The 25,714-nt window shown below is 42.6% G+C and overlaps 1 protein-coding gene across 13 annotated transcripts in view; it reads right to left on the bottom strand.

The window, feature by feature from the left end:
* ZBTB38 (zinc finger and BTB domain containing 38) overlaps positions 1-25,714 on the bottom strand; it is a 172,567-nt gene that overhangs the window by 38,633 nt on the left and 108,220 nt on the right. Inside the window, exon 1 of one of the 13 annotated variants that reach the window (XM_058730064.1) lies at positions 12,605-12,696. The exons of the other annotated variants lie outside the window; for them this stretch is intronic. The gene's annotated coding sequence lies outside the window, so the exon portion shown is untranslated. Of the gene's footprint in view, positions 1-12,604; positions 12,697-25,714 lie in introns of those variants that run through there. 13 annotated transcript variants of the gene reach the window in all.

Below are 25,714 nucleotides of genomic sequence, written 5' to 3'. Positions count from 1 at the left end.
GAAGCCATTATAATTTGTGGCTCTGAAAGGTCTCTCAATGGAAACCCTCAGTCTGCATGACCCAGTCTGACCACCAGGGGTTCCCTGCCTCTCTACGTTACTGGCCATATCTCATACTTTCTCTAATTTCCCTTTTTATTACAGCCAAAGTAGATTAGGGTTTTCAAAAAGGGCTCGGTGACGTACTGAAGGCACACGAAAAAGAAACAATGCACAAAACCAAGAAAGCATGTCTCTGAGTCTATTCTCATTGTGGTTTGGATTTGAAGGTATCTCTTTAAGATCCTGATTTCAATTCCTTCAGACATATACCCATAAGTGAGATTGCTGGATCACATGGTAGTTCTATTTTTAATTTCTTGAGGAATCTCCATACTCTTTTCCATAGTAGCTGTACTAATTTACATTCCCACCAACAGTGCACAAGGGCTCCCTTTTGTCCAACCCTTCATCAACATTTGTTCTCTCTTATCTTTTTGATGGTAGCCATTCTGACAGGTGTGAGATGATATTTCATTGTGGTTTTGACTTACATTTCCCTGGTGGTTACTGATGTTGAGCACTTTTTCATATGTCTGTTTGTCATCTTTATGCCTTCTTTGGAAAAATGTCTATTCAGGTTCTCTGCCCTTTTGTTAATCGGATTATTTGTGGGTTTTTGCTGTTGAGTTGTATAAATTATTTACATGTTATGGATATTAACCCCTTATCAGATATATCATTCGAAAATATCTTCTCCCATTTGGCAGGTTGCCTTTTTGTTTTGTTGATGGTTTCCTTTACTGTGCAAAAGGCTCTGATTTTAGTGTAGTCCACCAGTTGATTTTTTGCTTTTATTTCCCTTCCCTCAGGAGACATATCTAGAAAAATGATTCTATGGCCAATGTCAAAGAAATTACTGCCTGTGCTCTCTTCAAGGGTTTTTATGGTTGCAGGTCTCACATTGAGGTCTTTCATCCATTTTGAGTTTATTTTTGTACATGGTGTAAGAAAATGGTCCAGGTTCATTCTTCTGCATGTGGCTGTCCAGTTGTCCCAGCACCAGTAATTCCACTACTGGGTATTTACCCCAAGAAAATAAAAACACGAATTTGCAAAGATATATGCAACCCTATGTTTATTTCAGCATTATTTACAATAGCCAAGATATGGAAGCAGCCTGTGTCTGCTGACAGATTAATGGATAAAGTAGATGTGGTACACACGCACATGCGCGCGCGCACACACACACACACACAGGAATATTAGTCAAAAACATGCATGTTGCCATATGTAACAACATGGATGGATCTAGAAGGTATAATGCTAAGTGAGATAAGTTAGAGAAAAACAAATACCATATGATCTCACTCATATGTGGAATTTAAGAAATAAAACAAGTGAGGGGCACCTACGTGGCTCAGTTGGTTAAGCATCCAACTCTTGGTTTCAGCCCAAGTCATGGTCTCACAGTTCATAAGTTTGAGACCCGTGTTGGGCTCTGTGCTGGCAGCACAGAGCCTGCTTGGGATTCTCTCTCCCTCTCTCTGCCCCTCCCGCATTCATGCTGCCTCTGTCTCTTTCAATATAAATAAATAAACTTAAAAAAATAATAAAACAAGTGAACAAAGGGGGAAAAAGACAAACAAAAAAACCAGACTTTTAAGTACAGTGAGCAAACTGGTGGTTACCAGAGGGCAGGTAGGTGGGAGGATATATGAAACGGATAAAGGGGATCAAATGTGATGCGCAGTGAGCAATGTATAGAATTGTTGAATTGAAACTAATATAACACTGTATGTTAATTGTATTTCATTAAAAAAATACTGAGTCTAGTCACAGGTTCCTAAATTGGCACAATTTAAAGGCATAGTGGCTCTTGTTCTGGTTCAAGGATCTTATCTCTGTTCTTCCCAGCACCTCGTTCTTGGTATTTTCTCTATATATTTTAAACCATAAGACTGGAATGGCCAAAGCCTACCAACTAATATTCCAGTAAGAGATAGTATATTATATAAGAAATACATAGTATGTTAGTATGTAGGGATCTAAATTAAATTCAAACTTAACCTTACTCTGTGTCATGTATTCTGTTCTGTTTCATTTTAAAAATGCTAATAGCAACTCACTCAACTAATTTCACTATACACTAACAGATCACTCCTGCAGTTAAAACCAAAAAAAACCCCTCTAGTCTAAAGGTCATACTAACGACCTGTTCATCCAGCCTATCTCTCCCTCTTTTTTAAAATTTATTTTGAGAGTGAGACAGAGAGTGAGAGAGAGCAAGTGAAGGAGGAGCAGAGAGAGAGAGAGAGAGAGAGAGAGAGAGAATGAGAATCCCAAGCAGGCTCCACACTGTCAGCACAGAGCCAGATGTAGGGCTTGATCTCATGAACTGAACCATGAGATCGTGACCTGAGCTGAAATCAAAAGTTGAATGCTTAACCGACTGAGCCAACCAGGCAAGCGCCCCCAGCCCCTCTAGTAGCAGTGTCTTCCTAGCACTGAAGTATAACATTTAACTCACAGCATTCATTCAGCTGTGGAGAGACCAGATGGCCAAATGAAGAATTTCTTTTTACCCTTTTCTGAAGCTGTTATAAGTTGTGCCCATTATGTTATTTAGTGTCCTTTATACTTTAGGATCCATTTGATTCATTCTTTTATCTCATCCAGCCACAGGAAAAAGTGCATTAATACTAATAAATGCTTCTATTTCCAAGACAAGGAAGCTTAGAACCAACTTTTATCATCAACTGTCGTAGCCATTGTTAGCTTGGATTTCTGGTGTGACTAGTGTCTCATTTTCTTCATTTAATATTAGTTCTTTTCTACTTGTGTACTGTGCCTTTAATTGTAACCATCCATGAATCTTTTTTAGAAATGTGAGGGATTAAGTCTATAAATAGAAATGGAATTAAATGAAATGGAACCTACAGCTTCCTCTATGCCCCTGAAGGAGAGGGGGTCACCCCTGAACAGGTGGCAGGAGTCCTTCTTCATTGGTTACAGATCAATGACATATTTTGCTGATGCTTCTTTTGTCTTCCATGAGTTCTCTGCTCTGGGCCCCTGGAGGATCCACTTTCTCTCCTGCCTCATTTATTCACATCCTGTTTGGCTTTTCTGAAGCCCATACGTTATTTCAATTCTTTATCCAGCCTGACTGGATAGTCTCAGATCTGGCAAAACACATACTGTATGATTTTAAAAGGTGGTTGCCCTCTCAGTTTAGTTCCATGCTGACATCTGTTTTGTCCTTCCACCTCAAAACTACTGCTTCTAACAAAACATTCCAATTCACAGCACTCTTAAACTCCCACTAGGCCCTACCTCCACTTGGGGAATACAGTATTTCACATCAAGCCAATGAACACTCCAGGATGTTAGATGATAAGCAACCCCCTCACTTCTGTAGGATTCTCTGATTCTTCTCTTAGGTTGTTCAATTAGGATGGTTAGTAAGAGGCCAAATGTTAACATTTAATAATATCTTTTTTTAACGTTTGTTTTTGAGAGAGCGAAAGTGTGAGCAGGGGAGGGGCAGAGAGACAGGGGGACAGAGGATCCGAAGCAGACTCTGCACTGACAGCAGAGAGCCTGATGTGAGGCATGAACCATGAGATCATGATCTGAGCCAGTGAGATACACAACCGACTGAGCTACCCAGGCGCCCCCACATTTAATAATATCTTAATCATACTCACAGTTAGAATAATGCATCTAATAGAAAGTATCATTATATAGGTCATTAACACACTGTTGTAACTATGGAATATCCACATACGACACTATTCAAAAGGGGGATGATCTACCACAGTGTGGCAGAAATCCTTTTATAATCAGAGTAACTACGCAGCACTTCAATCTACGTTCTTGGCACACACATAAAAACTTCATTCTTGTGTCACTCTTCCCCAGCACATGTGTTAATGTCTAACATGGCTAGACACAGTACTCAGAGCTGGAAATACTGAGGAATAGGAGACAAGTCTCTTTCCTCAAGGAGCTCAGAGTCTAGGGGGAGAAAGAGAAGTGTCAACTAATAATTGCAATCCATGATGGTAGGCTTTATACTAAAGGTATGTACAAAGTGTTAAAGGATGAAGGGCCAACTTGTTATTTACAGGGGCCCTGGAAAGCTTGGCATCAATCAATCAATAAAACAGGAGTGTGGGATCAGGGAAATACAAATCAAAACCACACTCAGATATCACCTCACGCCAGTCAGAGTGGCCAAAATGAACAAATCAGGAGACTATAGATGCTGGCGAGGATGTGGAGAAACGGGAACCCTCTTGCACTGTTGGTGGGAATGCAAACTGGTGCGGCCGCTCTGGAAAACAGTGTAGAGGTTCCTCAAAAAATTAAAAATAGACCTACCCTATGACCCAGCAATAGCACTGCTAGGAATTTACCCAAGGGATACGGGAGTACTGATGCACAGGGGCACTTGTACCCCAATGTTTATAGCAGCACTCTCAACAATAGCCAAATTATGGAAAGAGCCTAAATGTCCATCAACTGATGAATGGATAAAGAAATTGTGGTTTATATACACAATGGAGTACTACGTGACAATGAGAAAGAATGAAATATGGCCTTTGTAGCAACATGGATGGAACTGGAGAGTGTGATGCTAAGTGAAATAAGCCATCCAGAGAAAGACAGATACCATATGGTTTCACTCTTATGTGGATCCTGAGAAACTTAACAGAAGACCATGGGGGAGGGGAAGGAAAAAAAAAAAAGAGGTTAGAGTGGGAGACAGCCAAAGCATAAGAGACTCTTAAAAACTGAGAACAAACTGAGGGTTGATGGGGTGTGGGAGGGAGGGGAAGGTGGGTGATGGGTATTGAGGAGGGCACCTTTTGGGATGAGCACTGGGTGTTGTATGGAAACCAATTTGACAATAAACTTCATATATTGAAAAAATAAAATAACAAACAAACAAACAAGCAAAAAAAAAAAAACAAAACAGGAGTGTGGGAAAGGCATTCTAAGCAGAAGGAACACCACAGGCAAAACAAACAAAAAATGATAAAAGGGTATATGTGCTCAGAGACTGATGAGTGGGTCTGTGTGATGGCAGGAGAGCGTGTGCACACGGTCTGTCCCCAGGATCCCCAGCAGTGCCAGACATGTGGCAGGCCTCAACACCTTTCTGTTGAATGACATGGGCTACGAAAGGAAGGGTCATAAAGGCTCTAAAGTACTCCTCATGGTAAATTTTATATTCTAGGTTAAGAGGGAACCACTGAAAGTCATAATCTATTCCAGGTTTGACCTGGAAAAAAAACAAACCCCACTCACTCAGGCTGCCGTGTGCTGAAACAATCAGAGGGGAGGGGCAAGCTGGCTGCAGGAGACCAGGTGGGTAGGCCATCCATGGTCCAGCTGAGAAGCAGCCCATCCATCCAGACAGAGTGAGAGGCGGGGGCAAGCAGACAGCCCTACCGCCAGCTAAGGAAGGGAGTGGGGGGTGGTATCTGGACTTAGAATAGATTTTCATTCCCTCCACCAACATTTATGGAACAACTGTTAAGTACATGGTATCACACTAAATGTTAGAGGAAGACAAGAGTTCATTCCACATTTGAACAGATGTTTCCTGAATACCTACTATATGCTTTGGGACAGTAGTTCCCAAACCTGGCTATGCATCACAGTCACCTGGGAAGCTTTAAATAGTATAAATTGATAGATTTCCCCCTCCCCTGCTCCCACAGAAATTCTGGTTTAGAACAGCTGGGGAAAGACCCTGGAATCCAATCTATTTTTTAAAAATATTTTTCATGTTTATTTATTTTTGAGAGAGACAGAGAGAGAGAGGGAGGGAGGAGTACAGAGAGAGGGAGACACAGAATCCGAAGCAGGCTCCAGGCTCTGAGTTGTCAGCACAGAGCCCGAGGCAGGGCTTGAACCCACGAACTGTGGGATCAGGGCCGGAGCCGAAGTTGAGCACCCAACTGACTGAACCACCCAGGCACCTCTGTATGTTTTGTATTTGCACTAATTTAGTGAATAAGGAAAACATTAATATGATACCAAATTCAAAAGACACAACACATAAACTTGATGAGTCTCTTTCCCACCTTGTCTCAGAGACTCTTCAAGTAGTTTTTATCAACCAGCTAGAACCAGGCCCAGTGGGCTGACACTAAAACCCTGTGCCATAAAATATATACAAATTCTGCCTTCAAAGCTTTGTGGTGTAGCAAGGGGTATAAGATGTGTTTATGAAACGCTGCATAACAAAGACACACAAATGTGTGGAATCACACAAGCAGGCAGGTTGGAAGAAGGCAGTGGCATTCTGGGGAGGAGCTTGGGAATGGGGGTGAGGGAAGGCACAGGGAGACACTCAGCAAAGCCCTGGAGGAGAAAGTGCCATGTAGTGGATCTTGAGGGTAGAATTTAGTTCTGCAGATCTAAACAAAGGGAAGGGAACCTCACTCAGAAAGAGGCACAGAGTTTCATGCCCTCAAAAAGCTTATAATCCAAGAGTCAGTGTAACAGTTCAAAGAATCTAAATCTGCAAATGCAAATTGAAAAAGCAGTGAAAGTTGTTGAAGGTGGACCTTAAAGTCTTTAAGACTTTAGAACCCTCTAGAACCTCCTTTTTGATTTTACCTCCCACCTGAACCACTTCCCACCACAGTCACAGGGTCATCTCAGATGGTGCCAAAGCTAAAAGCCATATCCTACGTGTTCAAAGGGCAATAAAGAAATCAGTTCAAAGTCTGTAGGCCCACAGACCCACAGTAGGCCACAGGCAAATCTGGCCCCCACAGGTTTTTCGGACCAATCTGGTTTTTGGAACCACGTTTTTGAAAAACCGGGCTGACGTTGAAAAGAGTAAGATTTAACATAAAAACCAATATACCTTTTTTGAACAACAGGAAGAGTGGGCAAAATGGTTGTTGTCCGCCTGGCAAGAAGGACTGGGTGCCTCATAGCTGTGTCCCCTCATCACAGCCACCTGCACTCACACACTGCCTGCCCATGCTCTTACCGCCAAGTGACTTCTCTCTGTAACCTGACCAGCCTGGCCCCGTTAGCTGGTTTTCTTTGTTGTGACTGATAAGAACATAAAGGGAAATAACATTAGACCCACAGATCTTATCATACATACTTACTTTAAAGATCCCCCCAAAATTAAAATTCAGACTTATAAATGAGTTTTTGTGTGTTTGGGGTGGAGGGGGTAGTCATCCTCGGCAAAAACAGTATTCTTTGACCTAAAAAAGTTAACTGCCCTCCTCTACTATATTTCTTTATAGAGAGTAACTTAACACTGAAGCCTTAGGAATTCCTGCCAATGGAAAGCCCACAAAAGACCTCAGAAAAAGAAATGTAGGATGGAAAGAAGATGAGATTTAATTTACATGTAACTTTTTAAAATGTTTTCTAAACAGCAAGCTTCATGCAATACATTCACTTCTCTCAGTAGTATTACTGAGATGGGATAGACAAGCATGAAAAAGGCTAACAACAAATGTTATAGATGCAAAAATTTTGGTGGGCCTACCTACATTTCTTTTTTTTTAAATTAAAAATTAAATTAAATTTTACATATTTTTTAAATATTTATTTTTGAGAGAGAGAGAGAGAGAGAGAGAGCGCACAACCGGGGTAGGGACAGTGAGGGAGACACAGAATCCAAAGCAGGCTCCAGGCTCTGAGCTGTCAGCACAGAGCCAGATGCAGGGCTCAAACTCATGAACCACAAGATCATGACCTGAGCCAAAGTTGGATGCTTAACTGACTGAGCCACCCAGGTGCCCCTAATTTTTTATTTTAGAGAGACAGTGCCCAAGAGTGGGGGAGAGGGGCAGAGGGAAAGAGAGTGAGAATCTTGAGTAGGCTCTGTGCTTAGCCCAGAGTCCGATGTGGGGCTTGATCCCACAACCCTGGGATCATGACCTGAGCTGAAATCAAGAGTCGACATTCAACTGACTGAGCTGCCCAGGCCCCACATAAACTAATTTGTAATTAGATAATTAAGTGACTTTATAAATATATGAGCATATGCTATATAAAATACTTACACAGTCATATTTATCTATAAAAACACACATGTAGATATCTATATGTATATATACAACATAAGTATGTGATATACACATGTATCTATATGTGTACATACACATATACGTGGACATTTGAAAGACAAAAGGGGTGCAGCTAATAACTATGCTAGAGAAACAGGTATACATTGGGACTGCACTTGAGGAAATAAGGATGAATATTCATCCTTTATTTATACATATATTCATATATATACATGTGTATATATATGTATGTGTACGTCTATATATAAAAATAAAACATAAACCTCTACGTAAACATAAAATTCTGTATTATAGTACAAGTACATATGTATATGTTTACAGAAAGTATGATAAACATACTTTATAATTATACTTTATATAAATGCCATTGGGAAATTCTAGTTCATTCACATATTTAGAATCTTCTGATCCTTTCGTCTCCTGCCATACTTCAACCTTATCTAACACATACACATACATATAATGCAAAGATGGACACTTAAATAAGATGCTTTTGAAGATTAAATTACCACTTCTTCACCAGCTTTTTATTTTATTTATTTATTTATTTATTTATTTATTTTTAATTGGTTTTTTTTTAACATTTATTTATTTTTGAGACAGAGAGAGACAGAGCATGAACGGGGTAGGGTCAGAGAGAGAGGGAGACACAGAATTTGAAACAGGCTCCAGACTCTGAGCTGTCAGCACGGAGCCCGACGCGGGGCTCGAACTCACGGACAGCGAGATCATGACCTGAGCCAAAGTCGGCCACTCAACCGACTGAGCCACCCAGGCGCCCACTTCACCAGCTTTTAGAATGAACTATATTTAAAACAATAAAATAAATCTATGCTCATGGTAAAATATTCAAACAGTGCAGAAGTGTATTAAAGTACAAAGCAGAAGGCCTGTTCTCTGTCCTAGCCTCCCCTCCTCCACATCGATGCACCTACGGCACCCACAGCATGCATCCTCCCTAGATGGATACCTTTTTTCTAACTTTGGAAGATCTGTACACTACATCTGTATAAAAGCTCTAGGAGAAAAATTATTTCCTCTTGAGTTTCTTCTACCCTAGCCTCTAGCTCCTCTGCCTGGCAATTCCTTAAACTTACCCATCTCAGGTGACAGCCCACCTGGGCACCCTTCGTCCTCTGGAATGCCTAGATTCTGGCTCCCACCTTTATGAAACATGAAGTGTTATGCATTTGTTCATGTTTCTATCCTTCCCTATTTGCTCCTTGAGTGCAAGGCCAATCTAACTCATCTTTGTTCTCGCGACACCTGTAGGGTACAGTACGTTGTCGACGATGGTGACAATAAGCAAGAGGAGCTGGCTCTTCAGACCCTGAGCAGCAAACAGCTTAAATTACACCCTGTATTTAGAAAAGTTCCTGATTTAAAGCTTTCAAAATTAGAACCAGATGAACCCAAATTCTACTCTGTAGACAGCAAAAGTAACTAGGAAAATAAAAATTAATTCCTGTCCATTTTCTTCCTAGTTTCCTCCTAATGTGGCAGTTGGCTCCAAGTGTTTCATAGACCTGGAGTCTCCCAAGACCCTTTCAGCAGGTTCATGAGGTCAAAACTATTTTCATAATAACATAAAGATGTCATCTGCCTCCCCCTCCCCCCCAGCCATGCTAATATGTGCATTAATGGTACAAAAGCAATGATGGGCAAAAGAGCCAACACTGTAGCAAGCATCAAGCCAGTAACACCCAGATAAGAAAGTAAAAGTTACTAATTTTATTAAATCTTGGCTACTGAATATACATTTTTTTACTATTTTGTGTGATAAAATGGGAGGTACACACAAAACACTTCCACTGCACTGAAAAACCAATGTCTGCCTTGAGCACTTGGGTGGTTCTTAGAGTTGTGAGCTGAACTAGCCAACTTTTTTTTCATGGAACACCATTTTTACATTAAAAAACGACTGACAGACAAACTATGGTTATTCAGATGTGGATATCTGGGCAAACATTTTCTTGAAAATGAACTAAGCGGGACTGTCACTTCAAGGAAGTAGCCATTTTGTTCCCAGTAATAAAATTTGACTTTCAGATGAAAATCGCAATTCTGGAAAATTTGGTATTTAACACAAACTTTGGCATTCACCGCCATGAGCTCTACATTTCTCAATACATAATGATTTTTCTACAGAGGTTGGTGGTGATGTTAATGAATGTGACTTTTGTATATCGTGCAATGAGTTTGGAAGACAGGTATAGCTCAGTGAACTAACATTTCCCAAATATTGTAACAAAAAACCACGCACATACAGGCAAAAAGGTGTAAGATCAGTAGATTTAACTGTGACAACATATGGAAAGTTCATTGCTTTGGTTCAAGTTCCATGTCACAGCTAACCTTTAAAAAAACCAACTACCTGTCAAGTTTTGGTGTATTATCAAGGAATATCCACAATTAAATGAAAAGCTATTAGGAAACATCTCCCACTTCCAACGACCTATTTGTATGAGGCTAGATTTTCTTCACATACTTCAACTACAACATACTTGCCATTGAATTCAGAAGCAGATATGAAAATCTGACTTCCTTTCTATCAAGCTAAACATTATATGTTCGCAAAAATGTAAGATAATTCCACTCTCATTACATTTTTTTGCCTTAGAAAAATTTATTTTTTAAAATGTTATTAAAAATGTTATTTAATCATGACTTTATCACAGCTATTTTTCATGAATTGTGATTATTATTTTTTAAATGTTTGTTTATTTTGAGAGAGAGAGAGACAGCATGAGCAGGGGAGGGACAGAGAGAGGGGTGAGTGACAATTCTGAGCCCTGATGCTGGCCTCAGTCCCATGACTGTGAGATCATGACCTGAACTGAAATCAAGATCTGGATGCTTAACTGAGCCACCCAGGTGTCCCGAGTTAATTGTTGTTGTTGTTGTTGTTGTTGTTTTTAATCTCCTTTTAAATATTGAATATGGCAAATATTGATAGATATTTAACTCAGATAAATAAAAGCTCTTTGGGTCTTCCATGATTTCTAAGAGTGTAAGGAGGTCTTGGGACCAAAACATTTGAGAAATGCTACTCTAACCTATAAGAAGATGTTCAAAATGATTGTTCTCTAAAAATTATTTTACTCAATAAGAGAAATCAGATATAGGCTTAAAAGAACGAGAGACAAAGTGAATGAGAATGTGGTAAAATACAAGCAGAAATCCCCAGGAGAAGGAGACCGAGGGATACAGAAACACAGACTGACATACCCACAGTCACAGAGACACACATTCTATAGCTGTCATGAATTTCCCAAGCTTGAAGTCATTACTAAAACCTCTGGAGTCTGAGCATGGCTGAAAAACCAGGGGGCCAAACAGGCCTTCCGCACTATAGGTGCTCAGGTGACAACTGTTCCTTGATTTGCAGGGCTGTGGCCCGTCTTATGTTTGCACAATCTAGCACTGCTTGCATTCTTGCCTTCCAAATCTCAAAGGTTAGCCTGCTCACAGAATTTTGTGTGCCCATAACAATTCTAACCATTCATCTATTGAATTAGCCCCCACCCCATTAGATTCTGGAGACCGCTTTTAGGCACTGGTTCACTCATTCTACAACTGAACTTTAAAAAAGGGGAAGAGTACCTGGGTGGCTCAGTTGGCTGAGTGTCTGACTTTGGCTCAGGTCATGCCCCATATTGGGCTGTCTGCTGTCAGCACAGAGCCCGCTTTGGATCCTCTGTCCCCTCTCTCTCTCTCTGTCCCTCCCTTGCTCACACTTTCTCTCTCAAAAATACACATTAACAATTTTTTTTAAAAAGGGAAACAAGGCTTAGCAATGATCTGACCAACTAATACTCTCTATTTCCAGTTTATTATATTTTTAAATGTCTTTTTTATTTTGAGAGAGAGACAGAGTGCGAGCACAAGTGAGCACAAGTGGGGGAGAAGCAGAGAGAGAGGGAAACAGAATCTGAAGCAGGCTCCAGGCTGTGAGATGTCAGCACGGAGCCAGACATGGGGCTCAAACCCACGAACTGTGAGAGCATGACCTGAGCTGAAATCAGATGCTTAAATGACTGAGCTACCCAGGCGCCCCTCCAGCTTAATTAAATCTTCCCTCCTCAATTAGTCAAGGCAACTTTACTGAAATATGCAGAAATCAAAAAACATAAAATGAGAGTTTCCATATAAATTTTAACTCTCATGGTACAAAAAAATCTTGGAAAACCTCTTCATTAATCAATAACACATCTATTATTAGCACTTTACAGGGCTTGTTAATAAAATTTGGTGTACTTTTATTAGTAAATCTTTAAGACATGACAAAGAGTGAAGCAATGCAACGTCGAGTAAGGCTACTCTCCAGGGCCAGACTGAGGCCCATTTTTCTAAATCTTCTGATCAGAGGAGAAGGCCCAAGGCCCTCCTGCAGCCGCTGGCCACCACCCAATTCCTAACGTACAGAACAACAAAACTGAATCAACAGAGCAACTTTTGCTTCTCTCTACTGCACAGCTCCTTCTATAAAAAGAAACTTAGAAATAAAACCCAACTAAAAAAAGAACACACTGTATTAGGATACTGACCTGGAATTCTGCAAAAGTCAAATGCACAGTCCATTTTGGGGCAGTGAGGGGCCCATGTCGAAGTGAAAACTACCACACGGGTCTGCTAGTCCCTGCAGAGAGTGTTCCGACAAAGGACACAGCTTCAGTGAGTCCGGTCCACCACCCCACACACATCCCTGCAGTACGTTTTCTCACAGTCCTGTTGGGTGACTACGTCACACCCTCACATGACAAGGTGTTAGAAACACACGCATCGGATCTCAAAAACAGATTACAAAACAGAAGCCCTTTATAGAGTTCGGCTATGTCTAGGAAAAGGTAAATCCTCTTGATTTCTCTTCTAAACGCAGTCCAAAAGGGGTAGAGAAGAGCTGCATTTATCAGACTTTAACGCACTTAAACTATCAGATTCAAGAAAGCATGGTGAGGTGAGGAAAGTTTGCTTTTTCAACTGAAATTCAGGCCGTTCGGAAGGCTAACATCAGGAAGCTTCCAGGGTGTATTCAACAGAGAAAGGCTGGCTTGAACAACCTTACCTGAATATATTCTTTTGAAAAGGTAAACATGTGGTCTCTAGACTTGTAGTTGCGTGCATATGGATTGTAAGAACGAGCATTATCAGATTCATGAATGATGCAATGTGCTCAGTTAAATATTTCAAGTTGCTTGTTTGGAAAGATGAAAGGGGGAAAAGGTCCTTGGCTTCTTTTTCCTTTTTGAAACACAACAGTATTTCAGGGTAGTCCATGTACCTTGGGTTCACCTCAGGATCATGCATGCCCGGATATCTGCTTGCTTAGAGAGTGTACCTCTAAGCCCTCCGGTGCTGTGTTTGTTCCTGACCTCAACCAAATTCCACTGACACTCAGCGTCCCTAATGCAGGAGGCATTTTAAATATGAATGCTGCAGGAACCAAGTTACCAAAAAGACCAGAACAGGGTTCCTGTCCTCTGGGACTTCTCATTTCCAGGTGAGCTTATCATAAAGAGTTGGTCTCAAAAAACCAAATACCAATATTTTGGAAGCCTGAAGGGCCAACTGATTTAATGGTCCTATTCCTCTCAGGTGACTGCTTCCTCTTGGGAAGGACACAAGGAAGAACTGTCAGAAATTTTTGGCTACTGAACAACAATGACCCTCCAGCTGGTCACAAGAACTAAGATGGACTGAACACTAACTGCTGCTTTGGTGTTAAACCATCTAAACCCAGCTCCCCTGGCACCCTCCCTCTCCACCCCCTGCTCCCTCTGTCCCCCAGGTTTCTCAGGACTACTGAATGACAAGGAATCCCAGCTTACACTGGTTCTTTCTGGAGGAGCCAGAAACTGGGCAGGAAGGAGCGAGCACACAACACACACACACAGCATGAAGAGCAGCACTCGGCACACGGTGGGGTTGGTTCTCTGAGTGTGGGCTGGAATCAGCTTGAGAACTGACCATGTCCTGCTCAGCTGGTGGTTTGGAGAGGACTGCTTATGCAGTCCATGCTTCACACAGTACACGGGATGGTCTTTTATAAACACAAATGAGATCAAGTCCACCCCTGCTTAAAACCTTTGGCGGTGTTCTCCAGACATCAGCACAAAATCCAGAAGCTTCACTGTGGCCTGCAAGGCCCGGTATCGTCCACAGGTCCCGGCTGCTCTCTCCAGACCTGCCTGCTCCCCTCCACCCCACTCTCTGTGCTCACTACATAGGCCTCCTTTTGCTTACTCCACCTGCCAGGTGTCTTCCAGCCTTGAGGGCTTTTAAACACACTGATCCCAGTACTGCCCAGGGCTGGCTCACTCTCGTGCTTCAGGCCCAGCTCAAGTGTCATCCGGGGGGATCATCCCAAGACTCTGTCTGATTCTGCTTTCACTTGCCCTCATAATGCCCGGTTTTCCTTCATACCGCCTACCTCATCCTGCAATTATCACATGCGTTTGCCTGCTTGTGCATTGTCTGCTCTGCCCATCAGAAGGTAAGCTCCGGGACAGAAAGGACCTTGTGAGTCCTGTTCACTGCTATGTCTACAGAATGCGGCACATGGTAGGTGCTTAGGAAACATCTGCTGAATGACTACATGAAATGGCTAGGCATAAAAAACATGAACGAGGCTCCCCTTGATTGAGAGAGCAACCTGCCCCCCCTCCCCTGCATTCCCGATGCCCTGTACCCTGCTCTGCTTTTATTTTTTCCACAGTACCCATGACATTCCAATATACTACGCAATTTACCCCTTTACTTCTTACTGTCCATCTGCCTGCTAGAATTGAAGTGCCACAAGGGCAGTAAACTTCGATATTCTACACTGATGTATCGTAAGCACCTAGAAAAGTGCCTGACACATAGTAGGCCCTCAGTAAATACTCACTTACTGAATAAACAATCCGCACTGTAAATAGGTACGTTTCTAAATCAGCATTAGATATGGGTAGGCACCATAAATACTGCCAAATACAATGCCCATCTGTTTGAATTTCCCTAATCAATTTAGAATAAAATTGCTTTTATCTGATGTATTTCAGGTTGCGAAGCACTTCACATATTAATTCTTTTTTTTTTTTTTCCACATTTTATTTATTTTTGAGGAGGGTGGGAGGGGCAGAGAGAGAGAGGGAGACACAGAATCCGAAGCAGCTCCAGGCTCTGAGCTGTCAGTACAGAGCCCGATGCAGGGCCCGAACCCACAAGCCAAAAGATCATGACCTGAGCTGAAGTCAGACACTTAACTGATTGAGCCACCCAGGCACCCCAAATATTAATTCTTTTAATCCCCTTCAGCATGCCGGGCAGTGGGAAAGTAAAGTGGAGATATTACTATATACTCACAGGGTTAAGTGAATTAACAAACAGAGTTTGTGCTCAGTACATGGAAGCTGATATTATCGTGCCCACGGTATCAAGTGGAAACTGAGCCCAGATCAGTACCGTGCTTACAGAAGAGCTGTCACTTCTGATGGCAGCACGGTGCTCAGTCCCCCGCGCTCTACTGCCACCTCACATGCGTGTGCACACACAGCAGGAGTGAAGACAGAGCAGCATAAAACTGCCCTGCACCAAGTCCAAACAGCAGGCGTACTGTATGGGATCACTACTGTGGAAGCCCATAGCAGGAAGAGACCCAGGCCAAGATTCAAGAGCTAGAACCACTGGGGGCAGCCAGCCTAGATCACACACCAGGAAGTAACTAAGAGGGGCACCTGGGTGGCTCAGTCGGTTAAGCATCTGACTCCTGGTTTGGGCTCAGGTCTTGATCTCACTTTTTGTGAGTTTGAGCCCCACATTGGGCTCTGCATGGACAGTGTGGAGCCTGCTTGAGATTCTCTCTCTCCTTCTCTCTCTGCCTCTCCTGTGCACTCTTTCTCTCAAAATAAATAAGCTTTAAAAAAAAAAAAGTAACAAAGAAATGCTGCCTGTCATGAAGCAGAATCTGTCAAGAGTGGTAGCCAAGAAGGGCAGCTGAGGATTGGAGTTAAGGCAAGCAGACCCCTTGCCATGGGCAGCAGTCACCAGGGCAACCTGAGCATTGCTACATGTAATGGGCCCCGGCCTGGGACTCTGCATGCTGGTCGGGCAAACAGTGGTGCTGCAGTAGGCATTCTCTAGGTGCCACCTGAACACGTAACACAGTCAGTCATGGTGCCTGCTCCACAGCCCAGAATTTGCTAAACACTCAACACCAAGGCTTTATACCCACGTGTGGCCAACTTAAAATCTCAGTATTAAAAGAAGTTGCTTTCTAAAAGTCTATTCAGTCCAATTCAGTCCAAGGACTCAGAAGACAAAGACCAAGGATTTGCACAGCCAGGATTTGTTACTCTGAAGTGTATGTATGTATCAGGAAAATGAATTTTCATTTGCTTCCCCTCCCCAATGAGTATTTAGATTTACCCACTCATTAGAGGACTGGGCATGATGCAGTCTCAGGGATCATGAAGCTCATGCTAGAGACCTATCAGTCAGGGTACAGCATGAGAGCAATGAGTATGAAGCATCAGGGGAGCACTAGCAAAAGAGAATCTCCAGAGGAGGGTCACTTTGGGTGTGAGCTTTCCCCATGACAGACGGGAGAGTCCCCCCACAAACACAGAACTGAGAGGTGGTCAGTGAGGCTCATTAAAACCCTAAATCCAAATTCCAGTATCTTTTTTTTTTTAATTTTTAATGTTTATTTATTTTTTAGAGACAGAGTATGAGTGGGGGAGGGGCAGAGAGACAGGGAGACAGAATCTGAAGCAGGCTCCAGGCTCCAAGCTGTCAGCACAGAGCCCGATGTGGGGCTGGAACCCACAAACCATGAGATCATGACCTGGGCCAAAGTCAGATGCTTAACCCACTGAGCCCCCCAGGTTCCCCCAAATTCCAATATCTTTACCAAGGCTTATAAAGTCCTCTGCGACTTAACCGCATTTCCTGCCACTCTAACATGCATCAGCCTTCTTTCTGTTCATTCAATATGCCTAGGAACTTGTCACTTCAGGGTCTTGCTTCTGCATCCTAGAATGCCCTTCCAGCCCAGGCAGTAGTCCTCTTTTATCTCTATCCAACAATCCTTTCCCCCTCAATTAGGTTCATCTGTTATCTATTCTCAACATACTTTTCTTTCATAGCATTCGTTATGACTGTAATTCAACAATGACAAATGTGTGCCTTTACCACAAAAGTATAAATTCTATGAGAGCTAAGACTGTCTACCAGTATCGTTAGCTCCTGGCACTGTACTTGGCACAGAACAGGTGCTAACAAACCTTTACTGAATGAATGCAAAAACAAAAAGTACCCAAACATTAAGCTTTCTAAAGCCCACTATACCGGGCACTGTTACCAAGCTTTCTGGATCCAGCATTAGGTCAACAGAAACCGCCCTGCTATTTGTCACCTATGCTAAAAGGGGGGAGTATGTTTGTTGAACATAAAAAAAGCCAAGAAGGCTGTTTTGACATGGTATAAGGAAACACACACACACACACACCCCAGATCAACATTGCTAGCCTAAACCTGAGCCGGATAAGACAAGCCAGGGCCATCTATCTATTGCCCACAAAGTTGTCACTGCCCAAACAAGTTAAAACGCTGAAACGCAGCTTCAAAACACTGAGAAATGGCTTACTATTACTGCTTTGGCTCAAAAAAAGGGAGAAGAGCAACGCTTTATGCCCTGATATGCTTTGTTCTGTTATAGACAACAGGCCCAAAATGGAATTCCTTATGCTAAGCTAAGCCCCATGTCACCAAACTGAAACTTAGTTTTACCTCTTCCAGAAATGGAATCTTAAACCAGTCAATCACGAATCAACTTTTATCAGCATTAAGTACCCTGCTAATAAGGCCCTGCCGTCCGCTATATGGAGAGTAACCTTGCAATAACCAATCTGCCTCTTTGCCTAGTGTAACTTCCGTATTCTGCTCCCATCTGCCTATAAAATCTCTTGCCTTGCATAGCGCTTTGGCGCTCCTTTTTTTTTTATCTGCTAGATTGGATGCTGCTCAATTCACAAATTATGGAATAAAGTCAATAAAATCTTTAAAATTTACTCAGATGAATTTTGTTCTTAAATAGTTTAAACTCCAGGGATTTGGCTTTTGTCTCTTGAGTGCTTAGGCTAAGCTGGAAACAAACTTTTAAAATAACTTAAAAAAAAATACTAAAACTTCAAAGTGGTTAACATGTGGGTGTAGAATAAAAAAGTTACTGAGCTACGTTGTGCACACGCACTGGCCCATGACTTCTAACTATGCTGCTGTCCCCTGCTCTTTCGAGAGCCCCTCTGGTCAGCCTTCCTCAGGGCTGGTGTAGTGTCACACTGACATCCCACTACAAGTGCATCAACGTCCCCAACAAGACCTGCTCATCTGACAGGAGGAAGTTCACCTCCTATGCCAGCCATATGCTGTGCCCTCAGCACCTGACGGGCACATCCACGTGCCCAGTACCATTCTACCCACTGTGTACACACCATCCCGATTAAGTTCACAGCAACCTGATTTTGCAAATGAGAAAACTGAGGATTCTGAGAGGCTGTGTCACTTGACTGGGGTCATCTCACTAGTGAGCGGCACAGCTGGGATTCAGACTCAGCAGTAGAACTCAAAGACTAGACTCTCCATTTCAGGCTCAGAAACACCAAGAAATAAAGAATAAGTTCTTGGTACCAAAGGCTCCTAGGCTCACGACCGCAGCCTACCTACCCGTGTGTGAGTGCCTGGCAAACTTTCAACTGGACTTGAGCAGGGCTGCCAAATGCAGGGGGACAGGCTATGCCCTGTGATATGCTGTCAAGAAGGGGAGGCTGAGAGCCAGCTCACGCTCTGCTTGGCCAGGCAGGTACACTGGGGAGGGCTGCATCCTCCTGCCATACGGACGGGGCTGTTTCTTTAAAATGCAAAAAGATACCATATGGACCACCAGGTGGCTCTGGGGTGAACATTGTGGGGAAATTCAGAATTTTCCATAACATTCTATTTTTAATTTGTGTTCCTAAAAAAAAAAAAAAAAAAAAAAGTAAACTTCAAAGTAATATATGGCACTCATAAATATTATTATTTTTTAAAATATTTTATTTTTATGGGGCACCTGGGTGACTCAGTCAGTTAAGCGTCCAACTCTCGATCTCAGCTCAGGTCTTGATCTCAGGATCATGAATTCAAGCCCTGTGTTGGGCTCCACACCGGGCATGAGGCCTACTTAAAAAAAGATTTTATTTTTAAGTAACCTCTACATCCAATGTGGGTCTCGAACTTACAACCCCGAGATCAAGAGTTGCATGCTCTACCAACTGACCCAGTCAGGTGCCCCACAATTGTTATTTTTTTGATCCACTTCTATTTCAAGGTAATATTTATCAAATGCTTACCACTCACCAGTAACTGAGTGCAACACAGGGCTACCATAAGAAGTAGGTATTGAAAGGGTGAGTGAGGAGATCAGAGCTCCTGAACCAGGAGAACTGAGAGACCCCAAAGCCCTGTATCAATCCGTTCATGAAACAAGGCTCTCCCTAAGGATAATTCAGGATGAGGGAGATCACGTTCAATCTGGGATAGTGGCAGAGAGCTTAAACTTTGGTGTCAGGTGGACCTGGCTCCGTCACATTCTGGCTGTGACCTTGGGCACGCTTCTTAAGCTCTTTGCACCTCAGCCTCTTCATCTGCAAAATGGAGCTAAAAATAGAATCTATCAGGGTGCCTGGGTGGCCCAGTCGGTTAAGTGTCCGACTTCGGCTCAGGTCATGATCTCACAGTTCGTGGGTTCAAGCCCTGCGTCAGGCTCTGTGCTGACAGCTCAGGGCCTGGAGCCTGCTTTGGACTCTGTGTCTCCCTCTCTCTGTGGCCCTCCTCGGCTCATGCTCTGTCTCTCCTTCAAAAATAAACGTTAAAAAATTTTTTTAAAAATAGAATCTATCAGGGTTAACATGAGGATTAAATGATAATACCTAGAAAGTGCTTTGTGTAGTGTCTGGAACAAAATCAAGCTTGCTAACCATGAGCTATTATTAATATTACTATTACCAATTAATAATTAGTTGCAAATGTCAGTAGGAACAAATATTGCAAGCCTTGGCCCCAGGCCCCAAATATAAGGAATGTGAAATTCCTCAATGGCAGGGACATATGTTCTATTTCACTGTGTGCCCAGAGCTCCCCATCACCCCTCACAGTACTTAATACCCCAGAGGGGCTCATCAACTAATCATTCTTCCCTAATGCAGACAGCAGTTACATCTGAGCCTTAGTTCAGAGGTGGGCATTTAGTTACAAGTACCATCTTAAATTCTTTTCTTTCTTTAGTTGCATCGTTTGTTAGCATTCTTCTCAGCACGTGGAAAAAAGGTATTAAAAATTTAAATTAAAAAAATCATTCAAGTTAGCTATTTATTAGCAATTCTGGTAAAAAGCTTAATAGGAAGGAGACCAGAATGTTTAATGTTTAAGACAAACACCTAAATCACCAATTTCCATGATCTGTCCTTGCCCCCTAAGTCAGATCACTCAAATTGCGCTCTACAAGGCAAAGTTAGGGTGCTGTCTGTCAGCTTACTCGGTGATGAGGCTGCTCTGGAGAGCAACATTCTTCCACCTCTGTTCTGCTGCTCCACCTCTACCTGTAGACAGACTCCTAGCAGACCACGTTTGCTCCTTTCCTCTCATACCATGGGACTTTTGCAAGGCCATGTCCTGGGACCTCCCTCTTACTTTAAACTAGGAACCTAGTAACTTGTCAGTTTGGTAGGACTTATTTTAGAGAACATTTTGGTTTTCTGATTTTAGAATTTTTTTAGTTTATGTCTCAGTTTAATGGATTCATTAGACTGTGGTTTGTTCATTGAAAAATTTTTCTTAATTTGGGTTCAGTCTGGGGTTTAACATGTTTATGTGCTTATTTGGATCTGGTTCAAGCTTCCACTGAAACCCTGGAGGCAAATTTTTGACAACTGTCAGATGTAGTCAGTAGTCGCAAACTCTCCTTCTCCTGTTCCATCGGGCTGTCTTTTCTCTGTCTGTATAGTTACATCTTCATCCTTAGAGGTTAAAGCAGGGTCTCTGCATATACACTCCTGGGTTTAAATTCCAGTTCTGCCGCTTACTAGCTGTATGAACTTGGACAAGTTAATTAACACCTCCAGACCTGTTTTTTTTTAATCTACAAAATGGATACAATAGGGCAACTTACACATAAAGTGCATTTCATTCTATTGCTCTTTTCACTCTAATTTTCCATGAAAATTCCAGAAATCAATACCTACAACTCTTTTCTTTAGCCCATCTCATTTTGATAATAACAACCAATTTAATGCTTGCTGCTTGAAAGGTTGGAATCAGGGGTTTCTCTGAAGCTGAAGTGGAAAGATGAATGGCCTAGAGAGTTTCAGGCTTCAAGGGCTTCCAGTGAGCCTGAGCAAAAAAGACTAGTTCTGACAGGCTGGGCAGTCAGGAGCCAGGCTGACCCCAGAAGAAAAGGAGTTAGCTACAAAACAGTCATGGAAGGTAAATGCAAAAACAAATATTTAGCAAAATAAGGGACTATGTGGGTAATAACAGTAACAGTTCCTGTATCAAAGTCTTGCGAGAATATGTTAATGTAGGTACAGTAATGTAACTGATAGAACCAATGCCTACTTTTAAAGAAAAAGTACATGCATCATGATGTTTATGATAAATAAAATCAGTAACTGTATTAACAAATAGAAAATTAGTGACTATTGTTTTTTTTTTGGGGGGGGGGTGTTCTATATGCCCATTGAAGATAACACCCGCCACAACCCTACTGTGAAGAATACGCAGAGAAGAGGCCAGTGGCTTCTTTGGGTCCACACATTGCTCTTCCCACTGTGGGTAAAGATGCTGAGCAAGAGTGCCCTCAGACTATCATCTTAGCCCCAGATTAGATCATTACTCAGTTTTTTCACACACAGAAATGGCAAAAACATCCACATGGCCAGCCCCACCAGTGTTAGCAGACGGAGGGAAGGCAAAGCATTTTACAACCTGAGTGCTCTGTTCTCTTCACAGCTCCCTTCTGTTCCATCCTCACCTCACTGGGAAGGGGGCCTTTAAGCACAATTAAAGAAGTCATGCCCGGAGTGGCAATCAATACCAGCAAGGAAGAGAGGAGGCAGGGCAGAGGGTGCTCTGTACCAGAAGGGGTGGGGCCGGATGCAGGATATGGGGAAGGGAGACCATGGAGGAAAGAGCCTGGGGCTCCCTCCCAAGGAGGTCTCTGCACTGAGGAGCTTCCTAGTAAACACAACTCCTGGGAAGGTCTGGCTACTGTCACTGAGCCTGCCCACGCTGCTCTTCCAGGTTTCACGGGCTTAATAACAGGGTTATGGTCATAAAAGTAAATTTCCTAAGGCAGTTCCTAGCTCCGAGATTAGACAGCCCTGTTACAAACATGATCCTTTAGACAGAGTTTTGCCTTGGCAGCAGACTTTTCCGGGTTGTGTTTTGAGGTTCTTTTACATTTGATGACCACAGCCCATCCCCAGTCCAGAGAGCTGTGTCCACAAGATGGTGCTGAGTCCACACAGAGAAATGGTCAGTGTCCTGGGTAGCTGGTAATCCTGTCCCCTCAGTCTTTCTCTCAATGGGCAGATGAGTATGCATTGCTCCAAAAGAAATAGATATTGAGTGTTTTAGGTAACAAAGAGAGCCAGCTTCTTAATGGAGTTTGCACTCTAACTCGTTCTCAATTTGCCACAAATGGCTTCTAGGGAGTCTTCAGATAAAGGGTGGGTACCGCCCTGCCCAGTGCAGGCATTTCCTCCTTGGAGGGGCAGTCCTCACCAGGAGCAAAGAAGGGGCCCTCAATGGTGGCCTCGGCCCTACGAGAGCCCTTTGAAGGTTTATTTAGCATGTCCCCCCTTCCTGGGCTGAACATTTCAAATTCCTCTACTAGTCCACTGTGAAGAGGATTTAATAGACAAAGAGCATTGGATTTGGTCCAATCCTCTCATTTTGGATGCAAGTAAATTGAGGCATGGAAAAGTCTAAGATCTCATGGTGTGACCAAAACTGGTTTCTGGACTTCCGATTCCATATGCTTCATTATATCACACTCAAATGGCAGATGCTGGGACCTGCTTACTAACAGCAGGACCACAGAAAGGACCTGACCTCCCTAAAACCACACAGGGTGTTAGGAGGATTCAGTGAGAGTACCTGAGCACTCAGCAAGGGCAAATAGGGAGCAAATAATTGATTTTATTTAGGATACACACATGCTTCTTTTTTTCTGGCATGAAGTTCTCCTTTCTTCCCTTGTTTTCTTCTTCTTTCTCAGCTTCCAAACTTCCAAGGCTGAGTTTTTTAACCAAAGCTCAAACACACCCATTTATTCTGATTAAATTTAATCATGTTCATTTTATTCATCATCTCCAGTGTGCTGGGATATTTTAGAATGTAAATTCTAACTTAAAATGGATCTACTGATGTTTTAAAAACATGTTACACAGATTAATCCTCCTGAAATTTACAGGTAAGTTTAGGATGGTGATGTCTGTGACAAAAAAGGCAGGGCTGTTTTCTATGCTCACCTCGAGTGGCAGAATGTGGTCATTCTTCTAACCTCTCCCCCCACCGCCCATCATATTTCAAGATTGGGACTTGGAAAATATTTTTCAACGTATCAGGATAAAACACATAAAGCCTTGATTTCATTTTTGGTGAGGAAGCAGGTTGAATCTACACTATGAGGAAGTGGCCCTGTGAAGAACATCTCCGTCTGTGTTAATGCCTTAATATGTTTGGAATCAAGACACTGAGACCTCAGGGTAAGTGAGCTCTTGTGCTGAGATCCAGAAAACTTCTGAGCTGCAGAAAAGAAACCTTTTATTCAAAAGAACCAGCTCCCTGGAGTCGATCCATGATCCCTGGGCTGGTCCTCGGTTACAGGTGAACCAATGCAAAACCCTGACCAGTTACATTCTCTCAGCTCTGTTGTTTCAGTAAGCGGAAGACTCTAATTTTCTAACCACTCTTCCTCATTCCCACATCCTCCCTAACTAGCTCGTGCCATTTGGTTTTCTGGGGCTCACAACCCAGCCTCCTGATACCCTGCCCCACCAGGAAATCAGACAACCTGCAACGAACTGCCTCGGTGCCCATACTCGGTGCCCATATTCACTGACCCAGCAGGACACCACCTTCTCCATCCTGACACTTTTCTAAAGGCCAATCTTCTGGACCCAAATGCAGAAGAAGGACAAGAACACTCAGCTTTATTCCTGCTTAGCCTTAGGCCATTTACAGATCACTTTCATACGTACCATTTCATTTTCTTTCTCACAATACCACTCTGGGCTGTGAAATACTATTTCCATTTCAAAGATGAAGACACCGAGGCTCAGAAAAATTAAGCCAAATCCTAACACCACATATCATGTAATTGGCCAGGTTGGGTTTTTGACCCTGATCTTGTGACTGTGGGTCACAAACTCCTTCTAGCATACTTAAAAGGAAGACTGTATTTACGTGATTCCAAATGCTATTAATAAATATGAATCACCATCTCATCTTTTGAGTATTATGTTTAATGGCTCTGTTTTTGTGTGTGTGTGCCAAATTCAGTGTCAAATGTGAATATGCCATTCAAAAGATTATATATCAATAGCCATTTGACCAACAGATCCAGTTTTTCCTGACCGGCCTACAAACCATTAACACCTGCCAACCAGGTGACCATGTCTGCATTCCGCTTTGTATTCTCTGCCACCTTGCATTATGTGATGGCACAACATTTTGTTTAATTCGTTCTGTAAAATGGGAATGATACCTGAGATGATTATTGGGTCAGTTAAACGAAGTAACGACTATAGAGAACCTAGCTAGGAAGTGTTCAATTAATGGTATTATATACTACTATTTCTACTTCTACTAAAACTTCATTACGGTCATTAAAACCAAGTAGACCTTTGTTTTCTTAACAGGTGTCTGATGAGGTGTAAGGCAGCATGGGCCCAATAATTCAGAGAAGCAGAAACACTATTTCAACCCCTTAGCTTTGTTTAATCCTTTATTTCTTCCCTCATTCAGCAACCACCTGGAGCCCACAGTCTAATGAAGAGACAGGCATGCACACAAACAGCTCCTCCGTGATGATCACACTCGAGTGAGTGTGCCCAGGACTCCGAAGGAGGCAGGCTTAAACAGTTGGGGGAAGGAGAGTCAGGGAAAGAGAGGTGGAATGGAGTCCTGAAAGATGCAGAGCATTTCTTTGAAATCGAAAAGAGAAAAAGGCATTCTATCTCCAGGCAGAGGTCTGAGCGAAGGCAAGGAGGCATGAGATAGAATGATAGATTTGGGGAATGGCGAAGAGGTGGGGAATGGCTGCCACACAGGGTGTGGACAGGGCCTGATGGAGACAGAGAGGGACAGACTGGCAGGGACCCAGGTGTCAAGAGTTCTGAATGTTACCAAGACTTTGGATTTTATCCTCCAGCCTAGCATATTGGAGTCACCCACAGGAACTGGATAAAAAACCAACAAGCAGGCTCCAACTCGAGATTCTGGTTTGTTTGGTCTTGGGTGAATACTGACTACTGAGATTTTTTTACATTTATTTATTTATTTTCAGAGAGACAGAGAGCGAGCAAGTGGGGGGTGGTTACAGAGAGGGAGAAAATCCCAAGCAGTCTCCATACTGT

This window comes from Neofelis nebulosa, chromosome 5 (assembly GCF_028018385.1).
Source record: "Neofelis nebulosa isolate mNeoNeb1 chromosome 5, mNeoNeb1.pri, whole genome shotgun sequence".
Taxonomy (NCBI): domain Eukaryota; kingdom Metazoa; phylum Chordata; class Mammalia; order Carnivora; family Felidae; genus Neofelis; species Neofelis nebulosa.
Note: the sequence above shows the minus strand (reverse complement) of the source record. Positions and strands in the feature narration are given on the sequence as shown.